Source organism: Dermacentor variabilis, chromosome 5 (assembly GCF_050947875.1).
Source record: "Dermacentor variabilis isolate Ectoservices chromosome 5, ASM5094787v1, whole genome shotgun sequence".
NCBI classification, from domain to species: Eukaryota; Metazoa; Arthropoda; class Arachnida; order Ixodida; family Ixodidae; genus Dermacentor; species Dermacentor variabilis.
In genome coordinates this window covers 104,594,942-104,603,404 of record NC_134572.1, presented here as the reverse complement: position 1 = coordinate 104,603,404, position 8,463 = coordinate 104,594,942, and positions in this window count along the sequence as shown.

Genomic DNA, 8,463 nt, shown 5'->3' with positions numbered 1-8,463 from the left:
TTATCAATGTTAACCAAACTACAAATGAATAGCTATACTAAGTTACACAGAACGCACCTTTCCACCACTGCCCTTCTTGTACCACGTGCGCCGTTGAACCACATCTTCACTGGCGTGTCCGGAGTGTGGAACGGTGTCATTAGCCATAGTTTGCAGGGGTATCCACTCTCCCCTGGAAGCAAACTACTGGTAATTTTTTTGTGAAGTGGCGAAATAACCCAATTTCAGAAAGCATGCAGGAATCCTGCACACTCCCTGGCCCTTTAGCGACCATGTCAGTTACGTTGCGCCTAGCGGAATGATAGAAGTGCCTATTGCCGTACACATCTTAGTGATCACTAGGTACTTCATTTTGAACGTGTGTGCAATCAGTGGCTCCTACGACTCCCTGAAATCCAGCTAGTTGCTCAAAGTCGTCTTGAATTGTAGCCGCTTCGTTTTCTTTGGGCCAGATGGGTAGACAGAAGGCCCAATGTATAAATGATGTGCAGTGGCATGTGTGGGTACCAACAAGGCAATACGGCGTGTAAGAAACGTTACTCTTCGTATTTTTGGGAATCTTCTTTCCATTAAACAAAGTATTCGTCACGATTGATCAGTAACTATTGCATTATGCTGCTAAACACACCCCCAGTACCTCCCTTCATGGTCACTGCTGCCGCCTTCTGATGAGAGGGTAATTCAAAACACTTGTGCAACTCGCTTTCCGTACGTGTTAAAAAAACTCGAGATGGTTAAAATTACTCCCAACCTCTCCACTACGGCTTTCCTTAAAACCCACTGTGTTGTTTCAGGGCGCCAATCCTTGATTTTTTCATTTAACAATAACCGCAACATCGCCACAACACGCATTCCTTAGTAAGGCTATCACATCAGCGCTTGCAGAGGCCAAAACGTCACATAGACATCCTCTCTATCACAATTGGCGCACGTTACCCGCGCTAGTGAATATTGCGCACTAGCGTCACCGCGACGGCTCAATTCATGAACACATGTAGCACAGCACTTATTTCGCACATACATGCAATACTGCGGCAGACAGCACTGCTTTGTGCAATGTGCAATGTGCAATGCAAAGTGCAAATACGATTACACAGTGCAGCACGCCGGACGCTGCGCTTCATTAGCCATCGAGCACGAGCACTTGCTGCGTTCAAGTTACGGCAACTGTTTCGTCTTTTCATTACGCTCACGGACGAAACCCTTTACGCATCCGTCACAAATAAGAAGCCGCATTCAAGATTTGATCGCTTGAATGTATGCGGGAAAAAGTTTTCGCGGACACTGGTACAATGACGCTGTGATCACATTATGATATCATTCAAACAATGCCGAACCTATATATATATATATATATATATATATATATATATATATATATATATATATATATATATATATATATATATATATATATATATATATATTTCACACCAAAACTCCGAAAGTAACATTAAGCTAATGCAGCATTGCAATCAGTAAGGTTCTGTGCATACTGGACAAAGAAACAGTTGGCCGAGACTGGCCGCCACTCAGAATGTGCTTTTAGCTTGTATGTAGCCGACTCCTCCTTGTGTTCCCAGATCTGTCCTCTCTTCGTTATGACAGAGTTGCTGGCAATAGTGTGTTCGTGAACAGTGTCAGCAACATTGCCGTAGATGACAAGGGCCCAAGGACTCCCACCAGTCTCATGACGGAAAGACAATGACATGCCCGATTACAGCTCGGGGTTTCGCGCATAGGTACATTTTTTTTCTTCGCATTGCCTCGCGCTGCAATGCAAATCGTTTCAGGCTTCCTTATGTCGCTAAACTGGTTCACTGCTGCGGGAAATAAGGTAAATGGTGGTAACACACATAAATCATAGCGTATTACACAACTTAGATGTACGTGTTTGCACCGGTTGCGATGCGCTCTAGCTTTGCTCACTATTAAAACAATCTCTTAGCGCTTCTTACTGAGCATTTCGTGCAGTAATTTCGATAAGTTCTGCAGTGACAGATTGCACGCGGTATTGAGAAATGAAAGCAGCGAGTTCGTGGCGGTGGCCGTTCGATATGGACGGTCAGCAATCCACTCAGTCCACCAACGGTGTCAAACACGGTATTCAGGTACGCTCACATTTTCATTAAGGGATGTTGGTGCCTCCGGATAACCGAAAGCATGCTAACTAAACCGAATAATGCCTATGTGATGGGTTATGAACGACCGACAGCTGTTGCCAAAAGAATAATAATAATAATATTTGGGGTTTTAGGTGCCGAAACCACTTTCTGATTATGAGGCACGCCGTAGTGGAGGACTCCGGAAATTTTGACCACCTGGGGTTCTTTAACGTGCACCTAAATCTAAGCACACGGGTGTTTTCGCATTTCGCCCCCATCGAAATGCGGCCGCCGTGGCCGGGATTCAATCCCGCGACCTCGTGCTCAGCAGCCCAACACTGCCACAAGCAAGGCGTTCGTTATTGTTCCCATCAACTTGAACGTCGTGCTCATTAGTATTTACCCCGAACCTCACAGCCTATCACTATACCAAGGGTCATTAAACAAACTAAACAAAACCAAATATATCGCGGCGCAAGCTTTGCGAGATGTTTACCTTAGACAAAAGTTGTGCGCAAGGTAGACGTAGACTTGCAGGTAGAAGAATGCTTTCTCAAAAACTGCATTATATGTGGCTCAGTTACAATGATCGCTGTGAGGGCTATGGACAAAAAACTGCCGTTGTATTTTTCGACAACCTATAAAACCTGACGATCCGCGGTGGAACGGAAGTCCTGTAAAACTAATGTTTTTCCAGGATATGTTCCTTTGTAAACGGCTACGGGGTCATAGCCACTGAGTCACAGTGGCTAGTTACACCGATGTTTCTAGCCTTACATCCTGTGGGAGAACGTTCTTGTAGCTGAGAATCCTAGCATACTATATATACCGTGGTTATAGCCATGCAGCAACTTTTATGTTTTCTTGGATCAGCCAGCAGAAAAAAAGATTACTCGCCTAACATCTGATTTCTTATTTTCGATCGCATTTTGTGCATCACAATTTTCTCGCAGTGCCAAAGTGATGCAGTGTCGCCACATATTGCAGCAATACCATTTGTTTCCACTTTTAAGGTATGTTAAGGCGAAAAGAATGGAGGTATAGTTCCGGCGCACTTCATTGCGAGTCCGTTAATACGTTTCATTAAAGAGAACCGCAATTTGCAAAATGCTCAGACATATCGCATGAGCAATGTTCTAGTAATAAATATAACGCGAGAAATCCAGGTGATCACTTAAATATAGAAATACAAACGCTGACTGGTGCACTCTATGGTGTTCGTCTTTCTTGCGGAAAAATAAAACGAGAGGTAGGGAGTCGAAATGTGAGGTGACAGGATGATTGGTTTAGCTTTGAAGATACCGCCTGCGCACGCAACGGTGAAAAATAAAACGCACGAAAGGAACAGAGCCTTGAGTGGGCAACGCTCCCCTGTGTTCTGCAATGCAAATGAGGGAACTTATCGTATCGCCGCACCCTACCGGTTCGTTCGGTTGGGTGCGCCAATGCAAAGGAGGCAGGTGTTTATCCGTAATGCTACTAGCTTCTCTACGTCTGCGGGCGCTTCAGTGGTGTCATTTCCACCTGCTTATCTCCAACAGGCCGCGTCTTAGTAGGCGGCGCTGTCTGTTTACCAACTTTGGGAGGGTGAGCTCGCAGAGGCGGCAGACGACTCTATACGCAGACTTGCGGCTTTTCTTTGGCTTGTAACTTGTGGCTTCTTTTTATGGGTCTTCGCCCGTCAGTTTCAACTGCAGCGCCGCCAGATCGACTGCCGACTGTGATATGAGTGTTTAATGTAGGGCTCATCTGTTGAAGAAAGTTTGACCGATATTCTTTTGTGTTGATCTTTTAAAGCCCAGGTATCCTTCAGTGGGATGGGAAGCTCGAGACGGTTGAAGAGGATTTTGCAGTGCCTATAGAAACAAGTAAGGTAAAGCACATCCAGCCCGACACAAGCTGAATACGTGAAACGCATGCTGCTTTCGAATGCTGCGTTGTTCTGTAAACACAAAAGCCATAATAAGAACCACTTGGGAAAAAAGACATCCGCCACATGAAAGGCGAATTACCAACTGTTTATATTGAGAACATTTCGTCAAACATATCGATACAGTTCTATTAACAAATTTGGCACGACGCTTCAGCGTCGCCTTTAAGAGTAGAATGCGACAGCATTCAAAGATCCCTGACTGCATCTCACGCTTCCCGGCAACTGGAGCTTATGTAGCCATAATGTTTTCCTGTGAACTCTGTTGGCGAACGGTATGCAAGAAGGCAAGCTTTCTCTTTCTTTTAAAGTGAAGATTTCTTTGCCTTTTCTCCCCGCTTTTCGAGAGCTGCTGCTGTGATGTCTTTGACGCGCCTGTCGCTGGGTTTCTTGCAACATCACCAGATGGTGCTCGCCTGCGTGCATCGCGCACTGAGGCGAGCGGGATATCCAGGGATATCCAGAGTAGAAATGAGACCGGCATATGTGGTCTTTTTAGATATTACAGGAGCGTATGACAACGTAGACCGCAACATTGTGTGGGATATTCTGGAAGGGAAAGGCTTCTGCGACGATTGTACTCAGTTTTGAGAGAGATTTACCTAGAAAATACCGGCTGCATCGAATGGGAAGGGATGAGGAGCGAGGAGAAAGTTTATATGAACAAGGGACTGCAGAAGGGGTGTCTTTATCCGCACTGCGTTTTATGAAGTACATGGTGAGGATGGAAAGGGCGCTAGAAGGAAGTAATATCGAGTTAATTCTCTCCTAAAAACAGGCGGGTACACTAAAAGAGCAGAAGCTTCCAGGTTTGTTTTGTGCGGACGGCATTGTGTTGCCAGCTAACAAGCGAAGTGATGAGCAATCTCTGGTTAATACTTGTGGACAGGAAGGCGAGTTTAGCGTTAAAAATCAGGTGTTATGGTATTCAATGAAAACAGTTAACAAACAGTGTCAATTCACAGCCAGGAAATACTTCGGGTAAAAGAATATAACTATCTTGGTATGTGAATAAACGAAGGCGATAGATATCTGGAAACACAGGAAAAAACAATCACAGCAAAAGGGACGAGCAATTCGGCTATAATGAAACACAGAGCGCTATGTGGGTACAATAGGTACGAGGTTCTCCGGGTATGTGGAAAGGTGTAATGGTTCCAGGACTTACATTTGGAAATTGCTTGGTTGAAATTACGGTTGTTTGCTTGAAATCAGGGGTATAATCAGGACTCGATGGCTACCAAAGTTCAGTGGGACGCCTCGCATTGGGCGCCTATGGGAAGACTACAAATGAAGCTGTGCAGGGTGACATGGGCTGGACAAGCTCTGAAGTGAGAGCAGCTCACAGTAATATTGATTTTGAAGAGCAACTGAGGAATATGGAAGAAACTAAATGGCCTGGAGAGTTTTCAGGTATTTGTCCAGGAAAATCATTGATTCACAGGGGAGGAAAAGAACTAGGAAGCTTACCAGCTAGTATGCGACCTATAAGGTGAGCAGCATGGCAACAAAGAACATCAAGCGGGAAGTCAGGCAGGCTGGGATAATCTCATGTATGGCAGCAATGGACAAGAAACCTGCTATGAGTAACTACTTAAAAGAAAAATAAAATGAAATCAGAAAAGAAACCACTTATGATAACTCAAAGGGAAGCTCATTACTTTTCGAAGCCAGATCAGGATGCCTTAGAAGACGCACTTATAAAGCGAGATATAAGACGGAAGAAGAACCATGTGCTTCGTGCAGTAAAGCTAGGGTAACGATGGAGCATGCTTTATTAGAATGTGAAGCTATTAGCTGAGCGGCTGATTTAGGCGTCTCTGGCCTCCTTGAAGCCCTTTGGTTCCGCGAGAGCAGGGGGAAAGTAAACATGTCCGCAGTAGAGATGAGTAAGCGGCAATTGGAAGATTGGTGCCAGAAACGTAGGGAAACGATAAACTGTGGAAGCGTGCAAAAACAACATCCACAATAGGGGTTCAGAAAGTTTGGTTATGGGAATTCATCGCGAGTTTTTCTCTTTTCTTTTTTAACATACGTAGGACATTGGGCGATATAATAACAAGAGCTTGGTGACGCAGCCCACTACCCCGTTCCAAAGGCGGCGCTCATAGCATCCATCTATCCATCCATCCATCCCGGCCGACGCCGCCACAGCAGCGGTGCACATTTTGTGCCTATGGCACATGCTGTGTTTGCTATCACGGGCGCGAAAATGCAGGTGCTAGGCTATAGAGGTAGCCTGACGGGCTGTGATAGTGTAAACATTACAATTGTTCATAGCCTGAAGAAAGCGCTTGGAGCTGTCGTCTCAGCAGCGTGGCTCGCCCCGTATGCAGAAGGAGCACATAAAAACGCGCCAGAAAACGGGCTCTAAAGCGTGCACTAAGCGACGGGGACCCCATGGCCTGAAGAAAGCGTCGCGCGGCACAGGGGCGTTTTCGCTAGGGAGCGAACCTAGCTCCAAGCCGCGCACTGTACCAATGTTAGAATTAATGCTTATTCCTAGCCGAACTTGCCTGATATAGTAGCTCTCTTTCGTGTGGGATGCTTGACAGCAGTCATCACATTTCGAGAGAGACTTGATTTTGACAACACTTTATCCCAGATGTCAGTATCTGGCGCACAAAGCAAGCTGCAGGTGATGTTTCTCTTGCCAGCGGCGGCGATGTGCTTGTAGTGGCCGGCTGCCCTGGTGCTGAAGGCGCCCGCATAGTTCGTTTTCTTGCACGCTGCTTCCAAAAACAAACACTTGCGGTCACAAGACTCCGTGTGTTTGAGATTGCTTTCTCCACTTCATCATTTTACAAAAGAAAGGAAGACATGATATCCACGGTGTGATAACTAGCGAGGGCATCGCGGCGGGCAGACGCTGATTCCGAGTCTCGTATTAGCAGCTTGTGTCCGTGCTAAACGAGTTGATTGGCCGCCACCGGTCATGAAAGATGCACATACGTCCCACTTAATTCGAACTGCGATTATTTCTTTATAAACAACGAGTTAAAAGTTATAATTGATGCTTGTTGTCCCACCACCGGCGGCGATGCACACCGGGCGGCCCTACCGACCCGGCTTTCAAGGAGCTATAGACGCCTCTGCGTGACGTCACACCATTTCGCGGCCGCCCATTGGTCCTTTGAATGGGCACTTTTACTCATCTGCAGGGAACTTAGGAAGGCAGAAAAAACGTCTGTGACAAATCTACATCGTTAAGAAGCCGCTGTGGTTGTTTTTAAGTACACACAGAGCGTTTGATAAAGCAGCAATTTCCCCGCCGGATCTGCACATGCAACGAATTTTTTCGTTTCTGTCCCGTCGCCATCGACATTCATTATCACTGTAGACGGCCTGTGTACACTGTAAGTAGGAGAGATTTCGCAGATCGAAAAGTAATGCTTTCAAAATGTTCCGAAATTTCCGAATTAACTGCCGCTGGTATGGATACTTCAAATAGTAAAGTTTCCATTACGCCTATAAAATGGGAGCGCTTGAGAATAGGTTGTTGGTTCCTTTAACCTCCTCAGCTGAGGCGTTTCTAGAGATTTCTTGAGGCCAGGTATCCTTCTTCAAATTCAAATTAGCCACATTTTTAGATTCCAGTTTGTGCACTGTTTGTCAATTGGCTCTTCCAGTGTAGAAAATGCCCCACCACTTAGATTCAAAGATATACTCGCGTTCAGCCATTTATTCTGTTTTCACAGCCTGTTTTTCAACAATGCTTTTTATCAGTCAGCAGGAGCTTGATGTAGGTGAGTTTCTGTAACATACTTGAAGAAAAAGCAGCGCTACAAATACGCGGACTAAAGAAAATCACGAGCCTTTTCAGAATTTCATTGATCAGACGTGTATAATTTGCATTTGAAAGTAAAATTTGTAAAATTTGCACCTCATCAGACTTCATTTTGATTTTCCCTTGGGGCTTGTGTTAATTACTACTTTACAAGCTTATGGCGACATAGTGAACTGTCGAATAGATTCAGGTGTTTTTGCAAGAAAGTAATACCAATCCGTAGGATCTGGAAAACTCTGAACTTTTGTCGACGATGCCGAGGAATGCGATGATGCAGACATTGAAGCGAAGACGGTGGTGACGACGTCGAAGTCTACACAAATGACCCGTAGCCAGCAGCAAACGCACATCCTGTAGTTTGGAGAAACAAATTGCATTGGAGGAGCTTGGCTGATTAATGTTACAAACATTGGAACTCAATATAGGATTCTTTTTTTTTCCTATCACGTTTTAAAGCGTCATCTTTGATAATCATGATGACTTACACTGCTCACTAACGAGAGAGAGAGAGAGAGTAAACATCTTCACTGAGCGTTGACATCAAATCTCGGGTGAGATGCCTCGTTTGGAGTGGCTCTTTGTCTGCAGAACCGCAATTGCTTTCTTGAGTTTCATACTCCTTGAGCTTCACAGGACCCAAT